The sequence below is a fragment of the Agelaius phoeniceus genome, chromosome 1 (assembly GCF_051311805.1).
Source record: "Agelaius phoeniceus isolate bAgePho1 chromosome 1, bAgePho1.hap1, whole genome shotgun sequence".
NCBI lineage: Eukaryota > Metazoa > Chordata > Aves > Passeriformes > Icteridae > Agelaius > Agelaius phoeniceus.
In genome coordinates, this window is record NC_135265.1 from 64,347,106 (window position 1) to 64,368,564 (window position 21,459).

At 42.0% G+C, this 21,459-nt stretch overlaps 1 long non-coding RNA gene across 1 annotated transcript in view; it reads right to left on the reverse strand.

Moving 5' to 3' along the window:
* The window catches only part of LOC143695781 (uncharacterized), a 109,145-nt gene that overhangs the window by 78,802 nt on the left and 8,884 nt on the right, over nt 1-21,459 (reverse strand). The window lies entirely within an intron of this gene.

The window sequence follows — 21,459 nt, forward strand, 5'->3', positions numbered from 1 at the left end:
TTGTGAGCCTACCCCAAGTCCTCTTGGAGATCAATAACACCAAACACAAGGGAATGCCATGCCTGGACCCACCTCCCTTGCCCCCAGAGATGACCTAAAAAGGAATAATAAATTGCATATGTGTGATCCTTGTGCATCTTTATAAGGCATAAAGATGCATGAAAGGATTTGTTTCTGATCCACTCAGTTGTAAAGATTCAATAAATATATTTAGAACCAGTGCTTTTTGAGCTGTGTGAGGGCACTTTGGTTTGGGCTTTTTTTGTTAGACAATTAGTGGGCTTAATGATACTGCAAATGCAGTTAACTCTGTACTGTCAGAGGACACGATGGCTTGCAAGGGACCCTGTGAAAACATCTGCTCAATTCCTCACCTTAGAGATGCTCCACTGATGATATTGGAGGTTTCACATTACCTGGGATATCACTCCACCTTGGCAGACCAAGAAACTTACTGAAATGAGGATGCATTTCAGTATCCAGAACCTGGCTTAGTTGCTCAGGGTAAGAATGGTGCAGCAAATTGTTGATCTCACTGATGTGAGGTGATGTGTAAGGTCTTCAAGCAGAAAAGCCTCCAGGACCATAGGGTGTTAATAGCCTACTTAGAAATAGCAGTAGAGATTGGGTTAACTATGAAAACACTTTAAACTGTCTCCACCTTGCAAAAATGGAGTCCTTATTTTTATGACAAAAGACTTTCATAGCTGCAAGTGTCAGCAATGTGTTCCTCACTCCAGGTACTTATCTAATATAATTAAGTGTGAAGTAGAGTATAACATTGCTGAAATGCAATATAAATTAATTCTGCATTCATAATGTATAGACACAAGAGAGTGTATTCATTACTCTTTCATTTTTAAAGCATATTTTGGCATTTTCTGCAACAATTTCTTATTTCTCTGGTTCTTTGCCTGAAAAGTAGCATCCAACTAGCCATTTATAAATGTTTTCTATCTATAGTGTTGTTATAACCCTTCTCCGTCTCCATGATGCATATAGTATATATTTTCCACTTGGCAGGAAAACAGATGAGCAACACTTTTGCTTCTGCAGCTGTTGATTATGCAGAGGGGAGGCTGCTACAATTTTCCCTAAGGGAGCTTAGCAAGGTTTCTTTTCATTTCTTATTGTTTGAGGCATGCCTTTACAGCCAGCAATTCACTCAGCACCTTGACCATGAATCCCTTGTAAACTGGCATTTGCTCAGCCTGTTTTTAGGCACAGTACTTAATACTGTTCTTAGGACATATCTAATTACTGAATGAGGGGCACCATGTGACAGGATTTTAGTTTATTATACTGGGGTGGGCCAAGTTGTAACAACATTTTGGGTCAGGCCAGGGTCTCAAGAGATCATTAAAATCTGAAGTAGGCCACTTGACGGTAAATACCAGCAAAGAACTGGATTTGATTCCTTTAATTCTGAAAGAAACTAAAGCCAGCTCCTTAGCTAGCTGCCCAGGCTGATTTTATACAGCATTATTACTTTCTTCTTTTATCTGGCACAACAATGTGTTTGGATATTTACTGGTTGTTAGAAAAGACCAAGGCAAAGAAACCTTCACATGCTGGTGGAAATCAGTCTCTGGCTAGTGATAAAGCTTTTTTTTTTTTTCCCATTTCATGTTTTAAACAAGAATTACCAAAAAAAAAAAAAAAGTAGAAGAAAAAAGGAGGGGGGCAGGGAGAAAAAGATCTGCTGCATGAAAGATAAGGATTGATGAACTGGTTTCCATAAAAACAGAATCTTTGATCCTTTGCCCAAATTTGTATCAAATTTGCTGAAATCAGCAGTTTTTGCTTTCCCTTTCCACACAGCTCCTCTGATTTACAGGAGACAGTAGTAGACATGGATTTGCAGCAGCTCCAAAGACATTTAGTAAACACACCTTGGGGCCCATCACTATTGCTTTTCCTCTTCTCTGATGTCACTGAGTTAAAACCCAAGGCAACTAAAAACTGTATCTCTGCTCAGTACAAAGAGACTGGTCTAGAGGTATGTGGAGAAATACAGCTTATATTCATTAATGTATTCATATTTGATAACCTATTTCTGTAAGTTTCTAAACCAAAGCAGTACTGGCATAGAAGTATGTACAAATATGTATTTGAAGACTATTCTACCAGAAGGCAGCTGAAATGGGCCTAGGTTAACAAAACAACTTTGCTTTATCCCTTACCCACATCTGAAAGCTCTAAACTGGAAACTAAATAAGCAAAGAGAAAGGCAGAAAGGACTGGACTGAGCCATGAGGTTTGCATCTAGATATGAATTCTCTCCAAGTTGCTGAAAGCAAATCGAGAATGGATTTTTTAAAATTCAATTTAGAGAAATAAGGCTAGGAAGTCATGCCAGAGTCATATATTGGAAAACTACTTACTCAAAATAAAAGTCCCCCTTTGAATACAACTTGGTTAGTGTTAATGTAAATAATTGCTCCTTCCCTCCTGAGCCTTCCCTTTCCTCACAGGCATTTCTCCATTTTCTTTTGATCTGTGCCTTCACCTCCTGCCTTCCATAGTCATGTTACCATGCATTCCTTGGCAGCTGCTTCTCCCACAGATGATTTTACCCATCAGTGAGCCTGTGGACACCTCTCCTCTCCTGATGCCAGTTCTATGGGAAAAGGACTTTCTTCATCACTGTGGCGACATATGACTTCACAACAGCTACTTCATTGGTGGGGAGGCTCAATGAACCCAAATGATTCTTCACTGTTAAATCATTAATGTCACAGGAGAGGCTCCATTGGGATGACCCAACACAACACCTAACCAGTGCCACAGAGGGAAGCCCGTTCCCCCTCTCCAACCCCTCCCCTCCTTCCCTTCTCCCACTGCCTGGCTGGTGCCTTCAGCACCCATTTTGCCTGTGTTTTAACTGAGAAGTGGAATGGGAGCAAGTGGCTGGAGGCTGGTGGGAGGGGAGAGGAGGAAAAGAGGGAGCAAACTGACAGCCAGCAGTACTGACCCATGAGATGCTTGGAACAACAATCTTGCTCAGGAAAACAGACATCGGGAAATCAGATGGACTTTTTTTCTTTCTTTTTCTTTCTCAGAGGCCTAAAATTAAAGGATCTGGAAACACACAGAGCTGCACATAAGTGAGAAACCAAGTCAATGGAACAAAGCCAATTTAAAGTAACTAAGTAGGTTTGGTCCCTAAAGCTCATGAGTTATTGGCATGAAGTCTTTCCCCCTCTCCTGTTGATTTTCCTAAGGATCACTTCCACTGCCTTGTTCTGCACCACTTTTGCACTGGTACACTCTAAAGGTCCCCTTGCAGAGTAAGACCTGACAGACACTGAGGCTGAGGAACATTCTTTTTACTCTCATGGTTTATACTCTGAGTGGAGCAGCGGGCTCCTTCAGTGCCAAGAAGGGAATATCAAATTAATCCAGGAATACACTGAAGGTGTTGGCACATCTACTGCAAACCCTTCTGGGCTCAATCACACATCTGAGAACTGCTGGTTTTGCCTGTCCACAAGCACAGTACAAGTGATTTAGGCACTGTGCATTACTGTGATATGGCTGACAAAGCAGCCTTTCCCAAGCCTGCAAAGAGTTAACCTTGGCTAGCGGCAGAAGGAAGGGGAGAAAACAAAAGACAGCTCATAGGGTGGAATTAAACCCCTGTGCTATTAAAACTGGTAAGGTCAGTATCACTGCTTGCTGAGCTCATAACAAGCCCTAGATTTTCCAAGCGTTTTCCATGACCTTGTCTAATCCAAGCAAGGTGCTCCTGTAGTTGGTCACACTTGTATAGAAAGAGACTGGGAATGGAAAGGAGAGGGAGGGAGGAGAGGGAGCAAGAGCTTGAGCCTCACCCTGAAAAGGATTACAGCACGTGCAGTTTTATTTCATGGTCTGCCAAATGCCCCTTGCTGTGTCTCTGAATGGAAAATTGGATAGAAGAGTGAGCTGGAATTTACAGAGTCTTTGAAAAGCAACTGGTGTCAGCATGTGCTCCAAATATGCCAAGTACTTCTTTCAATAGCGAGAAGGCCTCTTTTGGGCTTTATGGAGCACATGACAGTAGGCAGAAGACAACAAATATTGCCCTGCTGTGACCCCAGCAGAGAGAGAAATCTTCCCACATCCCCTGGCCTACGAGGCCAACAGAAGGAAATATGATCGCAGCTATTTTTGTCCGGTGTGCATCTTGCTGCAGTGCTGTAGCCAACATCTCCTAAATACAGCTTCAAAAATGCACCTTTCCTGGATGAGATGGAAAGGTGATGTGGCTTGCTGGGTTCTTCCTGGGTGCTTGGCTCCTCTGCTGCAATGGGCCTGCGGCGTGCCCCCATTTCTTTCCTAGAAGTGCAAGAGATAGAAATGGGCCTGCGGTGTGCCCCCGTTTCTTTCGTAGAACTGCAAGAGATAGAAATTTTTTGTTTGTTTCTCAAGGTGAAATGTCCCACACCCCTTCACCTGGGGTTTCCAGTACCAGCTCTGAGAGGTGAGGGCTGGCAGCAGGAACATCACAACCATTGTATGGACACCCTATGCAGCATGGCTGTGACCTTAACTGGGCTGCATGGGTGTAAAGTGTCTCGGTGGGTTTAGATGAACTTTCATCCAAAGAAAGCCTTTTACAAGGTAGTGCAGAACAGCACTATAAATACCCAGTGGTTCCTACTGGCATAAACCCCCAATCTAATAGAGTGCTATGACCTGCAAGAGGAGGTGAGATCTGGGGTGGCTGCTAGGCAGTAGAGGAATTCTGTTGGAGTGATACCCATGTGTTTACAGGGAGGTTATATGTTATTATTCCTTTTTCTTGTGAGCTTTGTTTATTGTTTTTGGAATGGGATAAAGAGAAGAAAATTTGGACTTAAAAATAACTTGTGCAGTCTGATGTACAAAGATAATATACATAACAGCCTAAGACACAGATTACAGAAATGCACCAATATATATTTAATTCTGGATTATTTTTAGGCACATAAGAAGTATGGAGAGCTTGCTTCTCCAAGCAGGGGTGTTTCTTCAGTAAAAATAAAGTGATGTTCATGAGGACCCTCTGCACAAGGCTTGGAACGCACTTTTTGCTTGAAGGAGAAGCAAGCTCAGGTTTACAATGCTTGGCTTAGCAAAAACCAGACTGTTTTGGGTCAAAACAGAGAAGTTTCTGAAAAAATGGAAAATATTTACTGAAAGATTCAGATGACTGAAAGTAATGTTCTGTAATATAAACTGCAAGGCCGCTTTTGTTCTAGCATGGGCAGGTCTGTGTCAGCAGTCTGTCCTTGTGAGAGATCCTGCTCTGTAACCATCTGACAGGCAAACCACCACATACACAGATAGGAAAATGCCACATTGTTAGGGTTTAAGTTCCTAAAATCATCATCAGAAAGAGGGGGGAGGGGGCATATAACATTTCAAAATATCAGGGAGTAGACGTATTTTTCCCACAGAAAACTGTTCATAAATAAGTCATCATTTCCTACTCACATTCAGACTTAAAATTGTTAGCTTCACTGAGAAACAACAATAAGGAGTATGTTCAATAGAATAGCCATGTTTTTATAATTGGAAACAAATACTGGTGAAAATTGATCTAAAGAGGCTTGTGTTTCATTTGGCAAAACTTTGACTTTGAGGAAACATGATATTGCAGTACTTTGCAAGAGGCCAGACTAGAGTTAGAGCATGAAAGGGTGCAGTGGGAGGGTAGAGATGCCTGACAGTGGTCTTCACACATTCCATACTAACATTTTCCTGATCTGACCCCTTTAGTACTTAAAATAGTTTCAGCTATAAAACGTGATCATGAAAAACCACAAAACATGATCAAGAAAAACCACTATCATGTCATTTGTTCAAAATACGGAACACGAAGGGACAACATTTCAAGCAAAAGTTGATGATGATGATGGCAGAAAGACTTGACAGATAAATGTGCAACAGCATCCAGCAAGGGCTTTACTGTTTAGTCTCCCAGGCACTGTCAGCATGCTTTCAATGTTAAGTTTCTCCACATAGTGAGTGGTTGCTATAATCAGGGTTTAGGAAACTGCTCACTGTGCCCTCTGCATCAGTAACACATCTTACAGCACATCTGACATTTAACTCAGTTTCAAATGGGCATGGATGTTACATTGTATACATGGCTATGCAAAAATACATGTATATCATAATGATTTCTTATCTATTTCTCCCACTTTCTTATGTGAAGCTGGACACAGGTAAAACATCAATCTGGGATTGAAGAGAAAAACCATGTTTTTCTTACAGTTACGTCCTTGCTCTTCACCTTAATGCAGCCTTGAAACTTTCGGGTCTAAAGAAAAAAACCCCAAAATTGAGTGTTTTTTAGAATCTGGCTACCAGAAGCCCACATGCATTCAGGTTATGAGCTTCTCAGAGACCACTGACAGGCAGCTCTCCAGTTTTTTCCAGCAAGCCTAATGAGAGCCAGATGCCAGGTTTACACTTTAGATGTGTCCAAAATGCCCCCACAATGGCACTGCCATGTAGAGCACTTTCACAGTGTCCCCTTTGTGACTTTCTCTCCATGACATACCCTAGTCTAGACAGGACTGGGCTAGAAATCCCCCTCTCACCCCTCCAGACAGACGGCATTTACAATCACCTAGGATGTAATGCTAGCTTGAGACCTCTGAATAAATGAATTGGCACGGCTAAAGCTCTGCTGAGAGCTTGCTATGCTCTGGTCAGGCTCTGTCAGCTGCTGGGAAAATAAAGCTTGCTTTCCAGAAAAGTCTTCGTTTGTCAGCAGATAATAAAGTCTAAGTTGTAAACCACACGATGCAGGGGTTAGGGTGGAGGATGCTCAATGGGGTGTCAGAGAATTGCCCACCTGCTGGTGTCCCTCCTGCCTGGCTTTTTGCTGATCCTGCTTGAATTTGGTAGGGAAGAGGAGGGGGAGGGAGGAAGGGGGAAAACATTTCTCCTCTGTGGCAGGCAGGTCACTGTGAAGTCATGCTGCCTGTATAGGAAACCCAGCCTGAGTAACCAAAACAAAACCACAACTAGGCTGCTTCTCTTCATTTAAAGGGGCTCAACTTCTTCTGTAACAAAAACTTGATCTTCTTGTAAAACCCAGGCACGGTTAGCTTTTCCTTCTGCTGATGGATCCAGTTCTTGCGTTGGTCAGGGAGCTGCTGCTCTGCCTTGTTGCACCATTCCTACAAGAAAGAAATGCATAGCCCAGGCTGGGCCTCTTGTTTCAGCCTTTTATTTCAGCATCCCGAGGGGACTATTCCAGATGAACAGCCTCAGTCAAGAGATGAAAGCTTGACTGATAGGATTTAACAAGTGGGAGCTCAGATTCTCTCTCATTCTCCTCTCCCCTGCCTCATTTCTTTCTTTCTGGAGGCTTCCAGAAAGAAGAAGGGATTATTGGAGCAGGATTTTGGGAGGCACCTGACATGCAATAACTTTTATAACACAAGCCCGGTGCCTGGGCTCCACAAACACTGCCAAATAAAACCGAACCACTCACCCCAATAAATGGTTTGATCTTTATGAGTTTTCAGAGCCATTCCCCACAAATCCAAGGGCTCTCTGGGACTAAGGGAGAGCTTGATTGCATGGGGTTGAGAAGTCAGCTGGAGCCAGAGGACGCTCAGCACCTTGCAGGGTCAGGCCCTTCCCACGCCAGGCACTTTGCCACTGACCCCAGTGGTGCTTCCATCTCACCCATGACATCCATCACACATGGGGGTAGGGACCCAGATGGCCATGGCAGTCCCAGGCTGTATCTGGAACTAAGCCAGATCCCAAGGTTCATTATCCTTTGCAAATTGTAGGGTGGCGGTGAGGGGAAAAGAAAAAAGAATGGGAATCTTGACCACTTTTAATAGTGGCAAGGCAGTGTTTAATTTTCAATCAAGTACCTAAAACAGACTTCAAAGGGCATTTAAGCTGATGGTTTTATTTTCTCATGGAGTAGGAGGAAAGATGAATAAGCAAGGAGTCAGATCTTTCTCAAAATAATTGCAGCCTTGACATATCTAAATTAGTTTGTAAAAGAAAATTCAGGGGCAGTTGATCTTATTAATTAGAGATGCACCAGGACTGAAATACCTAGTTACTCAAAGGCAGCCTGGAGCAACTAAAATAAAATAAAACAAATCTTCCTTCTTCTCCAGTGAATTCAAAACACACTCCCCTCCCTCTCCTCTTTCCCCATTTTAAGTAAAAGTCATAACAAATACCTTCAGTTTGGAGGGGGAAGCGAAGAAATGTCTATTAAAAACATGTCATGAGTTCCTCCTCCCACCTTACATGTTTCATTGTGTTTATGATGAATTGCACTGTCGTACATGTAATAGGTTTTGTTACAAATGACTGAGAAAACAAGTATCTTCACATTTAAAAAAGCATTACTTAAACACTATTAAAATCCTTTGATGTTGTGGGGCTTTTTTCCAAAGGAAACTAAGTAGTTTTCTTTCTGACTGGGCTTGCAGTTGCTCCTTCTCCACTACAATAATTTTTCCCTTCTGTACTGAGCCACCTCTGTGGAGAGCACTCCATGGGCTTGGGAGAGGAGCCTCTGCCTTGGGAAACTCAGAGCCCAAACAGATGGGTGAAGATACCCAAAAAGGGAAAGGCAGGGCTGAGCCTCAGGTCACACAGAACTCTGTTGCCCACACAGCTGCCTGTGGCAGAGTTGTCCATTTATGTGGTAGAGAGGCACAAGCACAGCTCTGCTCAAAATAGCTGCACCAGGTTTGACCTAACCTGGGACTGCAGGACCCCAGGGTTGTTGGAACCCTCATGGGATTGAAAAGGATGTATGGTAACCTCAAAGCATCTCTAACATATATCCCCAGAGTTTTGAAGGGCACTCTCTTCTCCTTTTTGTGTTCGAAACTTCTATTCAGGGAAAAACATGCTCCATCTTCCCCAAAGTGAAATTTTTCAGGGAAGTAATAGGACTAGAATAAAAAATAAACTTGCTTGTCCTTCCCTGCCCTAATTAATGACAAATGGGAAGTAATTGGTGGACAAATAAAACTGTCCGTAGTCTTGTTTGGGCTCAGATATCTGCGCAATCTTTCTTGCTAATGGAGCTCAAGGAAAAGACACAAGGAATGGAGAAGCCATGTCTCTTTCTTTCTTTCTTTTCATAAAAGCGAGACAGCTGGCAGTAAAGTTTCTTCTTCCCAGGCTGCCTGTATCAGGGTGATCAAGTTGAAAAAGAGAGGACAAAGAAGAGCTCCTTTCAAAACAGAGATGTCCATTTTAGAGGGGGATGCTTTGCATGGCTGTGCAGGCAATAAACTGACTGGAATGGGGAAGAGTCAGCAGCGTGGTGACCTCATGCAGCTCATTTGCTAAAACATTTAGGATTAAAAGTATAGTTAAAATTATCATTCCTAGTGTAGGGGGCAGGAAACCTCCCTGCTCTTTTCATCTCTTTCTTCTGTAATTGCATTACAGCTGATTATTTTCTCTTCATTAGCTGAAAGTCTTCCAAACTACTCTGATTTGCAGCAGCTGGATACCACAGGTCTGACCCTGAATAAAGTAAGAACAGGTGTTTGGGACTAGAGGGGAATAAAGCATCCCACGTCCTGCCCTTGAGGCCTCCCTGTTACTCTGGAAGCATTATCCCATGGGGCAGGTGGAATTTTTGGGATTATTTTTGGAAAAGAGTGCACTACATTTCCCAGCTGACACAGCATCTTTAGTGACTTTTGAACAAAATATTTGTTTAAATATTGCTTAATGCTTATTAAGGCTACAGGACCTGAGAAGACATCCCTGTGATAAATCACCCAGAAGACAGAAACATGAGGGAGCTTGCTGGAGGTGAAGGCAAAATTAAGTGGCCAACCCACTACCCCATGAAGAAAAAAGTTATTTTGTCTTATAAACCTTAGACAATGCTTTCACAGCAACCAAGAAAGTTCTGTGAAACCCAGCAGAGATTTCTCCCTTGTGCAGGAGTCAAAAGGCAGAGCAGAGCTGGCCAGGCTGCAAGGGACAGTGCTCCTCCTTACACTACCAGTGTATATTGATGTGGCCACAGTAAAAGACAGCTCGTCTGTTAAGAACCTGACATAATCCTCAACAAAAGTTAACTATTGCAGAGCATTGTTGAGTCTTGTGTAGTAAACATGGCATAAACTAGAATAACAGAAATGCCCTGGTACAGAGAACATGAAGAATGCAGTCCCCAAGGTGCTGAGATGCTGAAGGGGTTGCAGTTCTCCTGTTCAGCTGGACCCTGGATCACTGGCACCTCAACATTATGTCAGGAGCTGCCACAATGAACAGAAACAAATGGCTTCTATCTCTTGTGGCTGGAATCACTCTTTTTCACAAGAATATCAGTAATTTTTAATTTCTAATCCTCATTCTTGCAGAGTTATAATTGGCTTGTGCAAATCTGAAAAGATCAAAGTACAGTTGCATTTTTTTTTAATAGCAGAAATCAAACTCAAACTTCAAACCTAGCCTGTTTTTTTATTTTCTAAACATATATTTATTAATTTTAAGCAATACACGAGTTTGCAAGGAGACTTTTTGACGTGGTTTTTGGAAATGCTGATGTGAGTAAATTGATCTTGAGAGGTTATTAAACAGGAGCAGAGTTGCAGGAGCATACTTTTGTGATGACTGATACTATATCTGTCCAGCTGTGAAAATGAAGGGATGTATGCACATATATGTACACATATATATAAATAAATATTTATAGATGTAAAAATAAACCTAATGGTTACATGGATTGCAATTGTCAGAGATGGTAAGAATACCAAAGCTATTAAAAGCACAAAGTTCTTAAGTATTTTGTCTGATGTTAGACACTTGCAATCATAAAAGCTATTCACTCCTAATGGAAAGCCCAGGCAGCTTTCACAGAAGCAGCAAGACAAAAGGCAAACCTTTCTGCACAGTCACATTGGTTTTTTTGGATTTAGTTCAAATGTAAAATGAAAGCAAGTTCTTATACCCAGGAAGCTGCAGCAAAAATTGAGTCCATCCCTGTGTATTTTCAATGGAAGCCTCAGTGCAGGAAACTCCCAGCACATGCTCAAGCCTCTCTTCAAAAGTCTTCTCAAGAGTGGACTTCTAGAAAGTTTTGTGGACTCTTCAGGGTTAGAAACCCTTAGACTAAAGAAGGACAAAAGGATGTGAAAAAGGAACTGCAAACTTATTCTTACTCACATAATGCTTTGCCACAAAAGGAAAAAATGCAAACTCCACATGCTTACCTTGACGGTAGCATATAACTGTAGTTTGTGGGGCAAAGAACAAAACCAGCTTGTGGAAGTTGCTCCAGAAGAAGTTGCCTCAGAGAACAAACCGAAGGACAAAAAGGTGATTGCTGTTTTTCATAAAGAGGCATTAAATGTGTCTCTCTGTGCCTCTCCCACAATGTACTCAGGTTTTAAGAGGATCACCCCTCCATACTGGAGGTGGGCCACCATGGTGTGTACTCCGTGCTCCTTGGCAGCTGCCCAGCAGCAATGGTGGTCATTGGCCCAGAACCACCTGGGCTGTGATTTGGAACTCTCACCATTGCACGGTGAGTGTAAGCCAGCAACCACTAACACACTTTATCAGTTACTCGAGGTGGTTCTCATCCATTTGCCACAGAAAGTCAGACATATCTCATTAGCCCACAAGAGTCCTGCTTGTGTCCTGCCTCAGCTAGGGTGATGGACAATGATGGGCAACCCTTGGGCTGCTTAGACTGAGCCTCCAGTGCAGCAAAACTTGGGCATATGAGGGGCCTTCACCACCTGGGATCAGGCCATGGCTCCCTCCCCTTTCACACTCACCATCAGGATGCTGCTATAGCCCAGCAAGCTGCTCAGGAGCTGGAAATAAACATGCTGCCTAAAGTTTGGGGCAGAGGGATGCCCTCCACAAGCTGAAGGGGATCTAGCATGTCTCTCTAGCAATGGATGTGGTTGCCATGGTAACTTCGGGACTGCACACATCAACAGATTTTAACATCTTGGCAGTTTGGGAAGTGACTGTTTAGGCATTCCAATTAGGCCGGATATTTACACGTTTAAAGGTATCACACGCTTAAAATTAAAAAAAAAAAAAACAAGAAGATCTATGTGAGAGAGCCTAAAGAGTGCCAAATTAGAAAACAAGCCCTAAATATAGCTTCAACAGAGGCACATTTGAAAAATAATGTCAAAACACAAGGAGGAAAAAGGAGCAAAGGAAGAAAACGAAACTCCCATTGAAAACAAACAAGCCACTGCCCATGGCTTGGCAGCAGATGACATTGCTCGGCTCTGTCCCCTGCCCTGGGTTCAGATCTGACCCCAGTTCAGGAGACAGCCACAGCCAGGGCCATTTTAGTGCACCACAAGCATCAAGATAGATTGTATATACAGGAGTGATTGGGAAGAAGATGTGGGTTGTGACATTGGAGCTGGGGGCATTAAATGTGGGGCTGCATCTCCTGGGATGGCAGTGTGAAGCTCCCAACCTGAGCTTTCAGCTAAAATCAGCTGCGAACCATACAATGCTGACTTCTTTAAAATAATTATTTTAAGTGTCAGGCTTCACCACTCCTGGAGGCATAAAGCAGTTCACACCTCTCAAACCTTTTGTTTCACATAATCATGTTTACACCTAATTCAGGTTTCCAAGGTGTTTATTTACAACAGGCTAAAGCTAGAGATGTGGATGGAGACAGACCCACAAAATATGAAGAGATACTAATTAAAAAGGACCCTTGCAAGCTTTGATCCCAGAGCACCATCACGTTTTGAAAGCTTCCAAGCTCTGTGTCTGCCAAGTATGACAATGCTCCTGCTGCAATTAGAGGGATGACTGTGCACACTGTTGCTGGGGAAGAGGAAACTGCCTCCAAATCAAGGAAATCTGAAGTAATTGAATCACACAGGGTTTGCATTTTCACACAGGCAGGGAAGAGGAAAGATCCATGGCCACAAGACATCAGCTTCAAATTTGTGACTGCTTTTCTCCCAGCCTTGTCCATGTGCCAGTCTGCTTTTCAGCAGAGTCTCCTCTTATCCTGATGCACAAGCAGTTCCCACAATCCCGCCATGTGCTTTTTCCTAGACATTGTCTCCCCTCCCTGCCACCACTGCAAATTCACAGTATCTATTTGTGCCTTCTTTCCCCCATTTGTCTTGAGTCCAGATCTAATACCCCATCCCATGGCCACTTACTGCTCCTGGCTACTGCTCATACTCTTGCTTTGCCCCTTCCCTCCTAACTCCATTTTAGGTGGTACATCCCTCTACCAAATCCTCCCATATTCCCTCTGATCTCTTAATGTCAGTGATCTTCCCATCTAGGTCACCTCCCTACTCAACTTGACTGGATGGTGCACAATGCCAGTTGCTCCTTCACCTCACTCCTTGACCCACCTCCCAGACCCTCCCTTTGTCTTGCCATTCACCATCTCAGTCCAGCCTCCTTGGAGGTAAAAACAGAGCAGCTTTTCAACCATCTGACCTTCCCTTCTGCCTCCTCATCTGTAACCTCTTGTCTTCCAAAACACAGGAGTGTTTAATCTCCCTTCTGGCCCCTCCATCCATCTCATCAATCCTCTTCTCACAGTTTCCTGGCTCTTTCCTCTCCCTGCAGAAAGATGTACAGTAACCCCACCTTAGAATGGACCTTCACTCTTCCCTGCCTCTCAAAATACGCTCACCAATTTCTGGCCAAACACTACCTGGAACTCTTTTCTTCTAATTGTGTCTTGGATGCTCCCCTGCCTTGCATTTAACAGAAACTTTTTCCAGAGAGTTTTCTAACTACCTCGTTTTGGCCAAAGGTTTGGTCATTGCTTCATCTTGAGCTTCCTTGACCTATAAGCCATCCATAAATCCCATGATTGAGGACAATTCACAGGTCAGTATCTCTTGTCTCAGTCTGCCAACCTCACAACCTCAGCCACCTTGCCTCTACACCTCTTTATCTACCATTTCAAAGTCAGCTGAGTTTAGAAAAGTACAGCTCCTAAACTCTTTGGATAGTCTCCTTTGCTTTGTTTTAATTATTGCCATGTTAGCCTTTGCTCCGTCCTCTCTGCTGCTGTCTGTGCATTCTGTTCTGCATATGTCACTATTCATATTCTTGTTTCTTGTGTGTGGCCAAGTCATGTACTTTGTCTTTCCATGGTATCTCCTTGTAATGCCATGCTGCTAAAATTCTCGTTCCCCTTCACTTGCATCACTACAACATCCTTTTAGTGTCCTCCTCATTCTTAGTAACCCAGCATGTTCCTAGAGAGCCAGGGATCCTTGTCCACTACTTTGATCCCATACCTTTTTCTTCCACTGTTTCCAGTTTCCCAGTTGCATTGAATGTATTCTGTCTGTCTTAAATATTCAGGCTGACCACCCTCATACTAATGTCTCATGCTCAGTACAAAAACACAGCAAATTGTAAAATCAGCACTCATTCCAGGATTTTCCTCTCCAACAAAAAAGTGTCGTCACTGACATGTCATTAGACTCTTCTAGTCTTTAAAACTCTTCCTTATCACAGTATTTATGCAAAATATGGTAATTGTTAGACTGCGGTTGAGATCAGCAGCAAATTCTGCTGACAGATACCATGCCGTGATTTGTGTGGGCTCCAACATCTGACTGTATCTGCCTTGCCTTGCACTCACACCATGAGCTTCTTAGGGCAGTGACAGTCTTTTGACTTGAGTCAGACTGACCTTAACTACCTGTGGTTTCCACCTGTAGGAATTTATGCCACAACAGTTCTCTCAAATTTACCACCTAGACAAAAGAGCACAAGGCTTGCCCTTAATATTAGTATAATCTGTCTAACTGGCATGAAAATAATTTATCTATATTTGTAAAAAAAAGAGGATGCAAAATCAAAATAGTCAGTGTTTTAATAAAATATCTGTAAACAGAATAAACATATTGAATTATTCATTAACCCTTTTTGACTCTAAAACAACATCCTTCTTTCTACATGCCTCTCCTACTTAATTAACTACCATATCAATAAACCAATAAAACTGGGGAGAGGTGCATTTACATAATCAAATCTATATCTAATCAATGTCAGTAAATCAGTGCACACCTAACACACCTATATTGTAGACATTTAAACCATTTAATCCTTACACATACTGCTTTTAGCTAGCATTGATGAATCACAGTAAACTGATTTAAGCAAAGGATTAAATTAGTTTATGTGCATCTAATTAGGATGTTTGCACTGTTTTAAAGATATCCATGTTAAACTGAATTCTTGTAAGTGGTGCAATTTTTTGTAAAATCAAAATTTTGGCCTCCTATCCCTTCAGTTCCCTTGCAAGTCCCGAGCCATGGTCTACAGGCCATTCACTGATGGGGCCTGAAGAACTGAGAGATCACAGGTGCTATGGACCCCCAGCTCATTTCCAGGATTTCAGCCTCTTTATTGCTCAGAGGAACTCCAGGTCAGTAAAAACAGCAGGAGAGCAGGAGGAGCAGCCAGCCTCAGCTGACCTCTATCTCAGTACTCACCCATCTGCTGAGGCTGTGTGAGCGAGCGCCTCTCCCAACGTCCCTCCAGTGCTCATCATCCCACAGCTCTCAGATCCTCTCCTGTGAGAATTCCTTATGAATCTGTTAAATTGTGGGATGGCTCATTTAATATCAGAACGGCACCGCGCTCATTGCCCCGAAAACCTTAAGAGAATCCACTCTGTTCCTCCAGATTCAGTGAGCATAAGGATCAACGTTGGATGGAAAAAGAAAGGCTTTGAAATTGGTAGACTCTGCTTTCAGTGTTTCCTTATGAATATTAAAATACTTCTCTCTCACACTGGGCTGCAGGTCCACTGAACACTTTCAAATTTATCTTTTTAATTCTGAGATCAATTCAATTGCAGTTCAATTCAATTTCTGTAGGTTAAAAAAAAAAGGAAGCCAGTTTTGGGGCAGTATCTTCTTATCACACTATCTTAGCTATTATATTTCATTTGTGTTATCCTGCATCTAAGGGCTTTGTTAGACCCAGCTGTAACCTTTCAGAGCTTCTGAATGAAGACAAGGAAAGTCAGGAATTAATCTTTATGCTAAAGCTTTTTTAAGCCATTTCAATTGCTTAACCTGTAATTTGGCATAGTATTGTGGGGTGCGTCATGCTGTGGAACTAACTGTTCTTAAATTATTCTATTTTAACGAGCAAATTTCTCCATTTTAAGGTTATGTCATGGTGAAAAACAGTCTTAATTTTAATGAAACAAATATTTTTCTCTCTCTGTGTTTCTATGGTAAATGTTTCAGCCTAAAGCCTTGAGGGTGCTGCTCTGTCTTGCAACAGAATGTCTCAGTCATAATTTAATCATTTGGTTGCATAGAGTAAATCTGAAGCCCAAATTACTCTGAAGTGGCTGCCTAGCAGGAGGGACATTTATGTCCATTACTCTTTCTTATCCAAGCAATGGCACAACTAGGGGATAAGACACAATTTTGTAGCTTTAGTTTTTAGGACGGACACTAGACTGAGTGAAGAGCACAAAGATGATGAAAAGGTGAATGTTGAATCCCTTTCAAGTTTATCAAAATATGACTACCACTATTATTTCCAGGAGAAAACCGTCAAGTTACACAAAACTGTAAAGTCATCGGCCAGAAATATTTTCTTCTAAACTGTCTAAGTCTTTGCGTGCATGATACTGCTAATGCACTTGCCAGCATGTGCTTAATGCAAAATTATCTGAAGAGCTTTTTAGCTTGTTGCTTTGCATGCAAACAGATATTTATGTCTGCAGAACAGGAAATCCTCTATGATGGCAAATGTCTTGTGCCATTAAATGGGCTGTTGAACATTGCTGAACTTACTTGGAAGTAGTTAAAACCCCTTTGTTGCTTACTATGATTCGTTACAATGATTAATTCCATTTTCTTTGAACTTTTTTTTTTGCCAGGAGAGGGGTTTTAGACCTAAAAGCCAGCAGGTGATGGAACCTAGAAATCAGATAATCAAAGCATAAATTTCATCCTGCTATGAAGAAAATTATTGTATTTTTGAGCCTGTTCTATCCATAGCAGCAATCTTCAGCTCTATAGCCAAGCACAGAATACTCACTGATCCACACGTACTTGCAATGTGCACTTTTTAAAATTCCCCCAGCTGTACGCTAACAAATGTCATCAGATTCAACAGAAGGCAAATCAGGTAGGCAAAACACAGAAACTGTCTTGAAAATCTGCCAAAACAGAATCATCTCGAGATCCAGCTGCCACCGTTCTGTATGACAGAGATGCAGACAAAACCAGGCAAAGTGAACAGCTTCATCTGGATACATTTCTAATCAATTCATCTGAATCCTCAATTGTAACTGAAGCCATGTTTAGCCGAGTCCTTGACAAAGATAAATACAAATCAATAAACATCCTATAAACGATGACATATATCTTCACAGGGAATCTAGATTTATGCTAATCTGAAAGGGCTCAGCAAGGCTGCTTTCATACCTATCACTTCTTTTTTAAGGGTACATTTTGTAATACCCCTTTATAAAAAGGAAAGCCAAGATCCCTGGTGGGGACAGAGTTCTTCCCCTGTACTCATCTTACAGGAAGATGTTACCTACCTCTGCTGCACTGCTTCAGAGTTACACATCATTTAGAAATGTCACCCACAGTTACCAAAACCTGCTGAGCTTAAGCCCACTGGTTTGTTTGGAGATTTTTCCTTTGAAAAATGTCTCTATATTGACAGCTATGGATATATCTTGGCTAGGATAGCATGCTTTCAAAAAATGTATTTAAGTATCATTTTAAGCCTCTAGTCTAGGCAGAATAAGCTACTTTTTGATGTGATGAATATGCATCATAGAAGCTATGGAAAATAAACACCTATACACATAATTAATATAGCTATTTGTGTATGTATAAACATATGAATTTTCTAAATAAGCAAACACACACACACCCACATATATATTTTTAGAGAGAGACAGAGAGAGATAAAAATACTTCTTATTAAAAACAAACAGAAACCTTTACCAGTTTGGTGCATGACGGTGCAGGTACTTTGTGTTCCAAGTGCTGCTCAGAAGTGTAAAACTTTGTCACTGTGATTTATCTGGGAAATAAAATATGCCGTTCATCTCACCCTGTGTAATTTTTCCCTGCTCTATCCACTCCTCAGTGCCTCTAACCCCCAGTAGTCTAGACACTATTTTACTGTCCCCTAGCCTTCAGATCCTGAGTTTATTACAATAATTTGCCTCCTGGCTCACTGCCATAGTCTCTGTGCAACTCAATAACCCTATTTCACTGATACCTCTGGGAGGTTTTTTTTGCAAACAGGGGTACTGAAAATCCCCCATATACAGTAAGCTTTCTTCAATGCTGGATCATCTAAAATTTCAGTACTTTATCTCAAACCTAAAATGTTCCAGGACTGAAAGTCATTTGGTTTGTTTGTTTGTTATATGTTTGGGGGGGGATTTGTGCGTGTTTTTGGTGTGGTTTTTTGGTTTGGTTTGGTTTGGTTCTTGGTTTTTTGTTTGTTTGTTTGGTTTTTTTTGTTTTTTTTTGTTTGGGGGTGTGCTTTTCATTTTTAATTCTCCTTATGGCTGTTGCTGAATGCTTCAGTGGAAAGGGATAAGAAAACCCCTATTGTCTAATCCAGCCTCTGTGAAGATATCAGCCTGACTCCAGGCTTGTTAGAGAGCAGTTTAAGCCACAGGATCCTAAAGCTTTACATTCCTTCCTGGGAGCATGATCTTTAAGTATAACCTGTCTTGGTAGTCTTTTACATATAAATATTCAATCCCAATCTAAAAGTTGCTGAATTACTGACCTTAGTGATTTCTCAAGTAACCAAATTTTCACTTTCTCTTTATGGGGGAAAACCTTTTTACCACTATTGAATTACCACCTTTTCATTTCAATGACTGTTTCAGTAGTTTTATTTTTGCAGAGGGGGAAGAGATGTTCCTATTTAACTTTTTCTGAGCTGTTCATTCCTTCACAGAGTTTTCTCTTGAGCCCTCTTTTTTATCTTCTTTCCAAGTGAAACAAACTCAGTCTTTTCAATTTCAAGCACGTAATGTTACACTATTTACTCTAAGACCAGCATCTATCTAAGCAGCAGCAAATATAAAACATGAAAAAGAATCCTGAACTTAAACACACAGTCTGCATCATCTGTCATAAATCCTAAGAAGTCAATTAAAAAGTTCTTCAGCCAATATCAGTGATATGTAATGTGAGCATTTACTTGATTGCTAATGGCTGGGTTTACATGACTCAAAGCATCAGTTGTGAGGGTTGGCAGCAGCACAGCATTAGGACTGTGATCATCACCATAAATTAAGTTTATGCTGATATAATTAGCAGTTGCAAGCTAACATAATATTTACATTGATCCCAGTAAAATCAATGCTGCACCAGTGAAAACATACTCCAAAAGTTCACGTGGCCTGTGACATGGGACTCCAGCTGTTTTGCTTCTTTTGAAAGACCAGAAGATGGAGGAACCCAGAAATTTGGCTGCTGCTCAGGACCTCTGTGGCAGCAAAACCTGCTCCTGAGTCCTTCTTCTAGGTGGGGTGAATGTGGAAATCCCCAGGGGAATCCACACTCAGTATGATGAAGAAATGTACGAACAGCAGGGTGTAATGTTTATGAGCATTGGCTTTAGTCCTTCTCTGACATACATTTACAGAGTGGTGGTGATGTTGATTTTGGTGTACTAAAACACAGCAAGTTGTTTTCCCAAAGCCTGCCATGCAAAGATTAGGAAAAAGGCAGCCTGCAGCTGGCTGAGAGCACGCAGACAAGACAAGATGGCTATGCTCCTGTCTCTGGCTGATGCTTAGGTTTAGCTTGCTCACGAGATAGCTACTTCTCCAAACAAATTGTTTGCTATTTGTTTTGCTTAACCTCTCTGTGAAAGCTGTCTCTTTGTTTAACAGGAGTTTAAAACTTTGTGCTTTTTGTTCTCAAAAATATCTCATAAGACGTATTTTCACTTATTTTCACTGGGTACCTGACCCGATTCTGGCAGCAGTTTACATTAAACCTCTGCTTAATTGCACTGTATAAACAACATTTATACTGCAAGAATAGCTACAGGCCCCAACTAGGCTGGGACCCTCAGCTGCCAGCCCCTGTACAAGGAGCAAGTTAATAACAGCCCCTGGAGCAAACATCTTTAGTGTCTTAATGCCAGCTGTACCTGAGGGATGGGGCTTGCCCTGGCAAGTTGTGAGTTACATTTCTGCCACTCTTTGAGGGCTGAGAGGAGGGTTTTGGGGGGCTGCCGTGCCACTGGAAAAGCCTGCTGATACCCAGGGTCTCCTGCAAGAACCAGCTGCAGATTCACCCCTGGGCTGGCCATGTGGACACTCACCTGGGCAGCAGGTCATGCCAAGATGTGCTCAGCCTGGGCTAAGCCTTCCCTTTGGATGAGACCTCGAGTTTCATAACTCCTGAACAAAGCAGGGGATATGCAGCAATACCATCATTTTCTTTTGTTTCTGACTGCTACAAACAAAGTGATGTGTGAAGAAGAAATTACCAAAAAAACCCCAACAACAAAAACCTCAAACAAAAAAACAACAAACCCCAACCAACCCATAACACACAATTATTTTAAATTAAAACAGCTAACTAGCAAAACAACGACAACAATTGGACCAAGCATAGTCTTCGATTTGGAACAAAAACAGGAAGCTAAACTCTCTGCTGGCTGAACTCCACTGAAGCCAATGTTTTGCTAGCAAAGAATTTGGCTCTGAGTTTCCCAACAGTAATAATAAAGCAGTAGATTTATTGCCTAAGTAAAAGAGCAGACACTGCTCTCTGTATTTCAGTTCCTTTCTTCCAAAGCTTTCCTCCAGGTGAGCCAGCATGATGATATGCTGCTAGTCCCTATGGAATGTGCTGATGGAGGGTAAGAGAACCAAACCAGTAAAATAAATTTCAGCAAAACAAAACAAAAAAAAAATCCACAATTAAAATTCCAGGTAAATCCATGGCTGTGACAATGAAAGGACTTACAGTGTTCCTACCAGTTTTTCCTGAGTGTGGCAGAGGGAAGAGTGTGATTTGGATTAAGGGGTGTCATCCACCTCTAGCTGACAAAATCAGAAATAATCACCTTTTCCATGGTGTGCCTGCAGGGGCACAACTCAGGGTTGCACTCACAGAATCACCTCTAACAAGAGCCAGAGTCCATATCACCAGCTCCCTTGCCCAGCCCACATACTGGCTTTTTTTTGCCTGTATCTGCTCTTCCACTTGGCCAATACATCTATTGTTTCACTGGACGCTGCTGCTGGAGACTCTGAGCTTCACTCAGGTGTTCCGAGGAGCTCACATCACTGTTTGGTGCATAAACTGGCAGAACATGGGGCAAGGGGAGGTCTTTGGTGAAAATAAAGCACATGCAATCTTGTTTTCACCTGGAGAGATATCAAGAACTGAGCAGCTGCCATGAGTGCTGGAATGCAAACACAAATTCCCATCTCATGGAGGTTACTGAACTTCTTGGAGGCAGCAA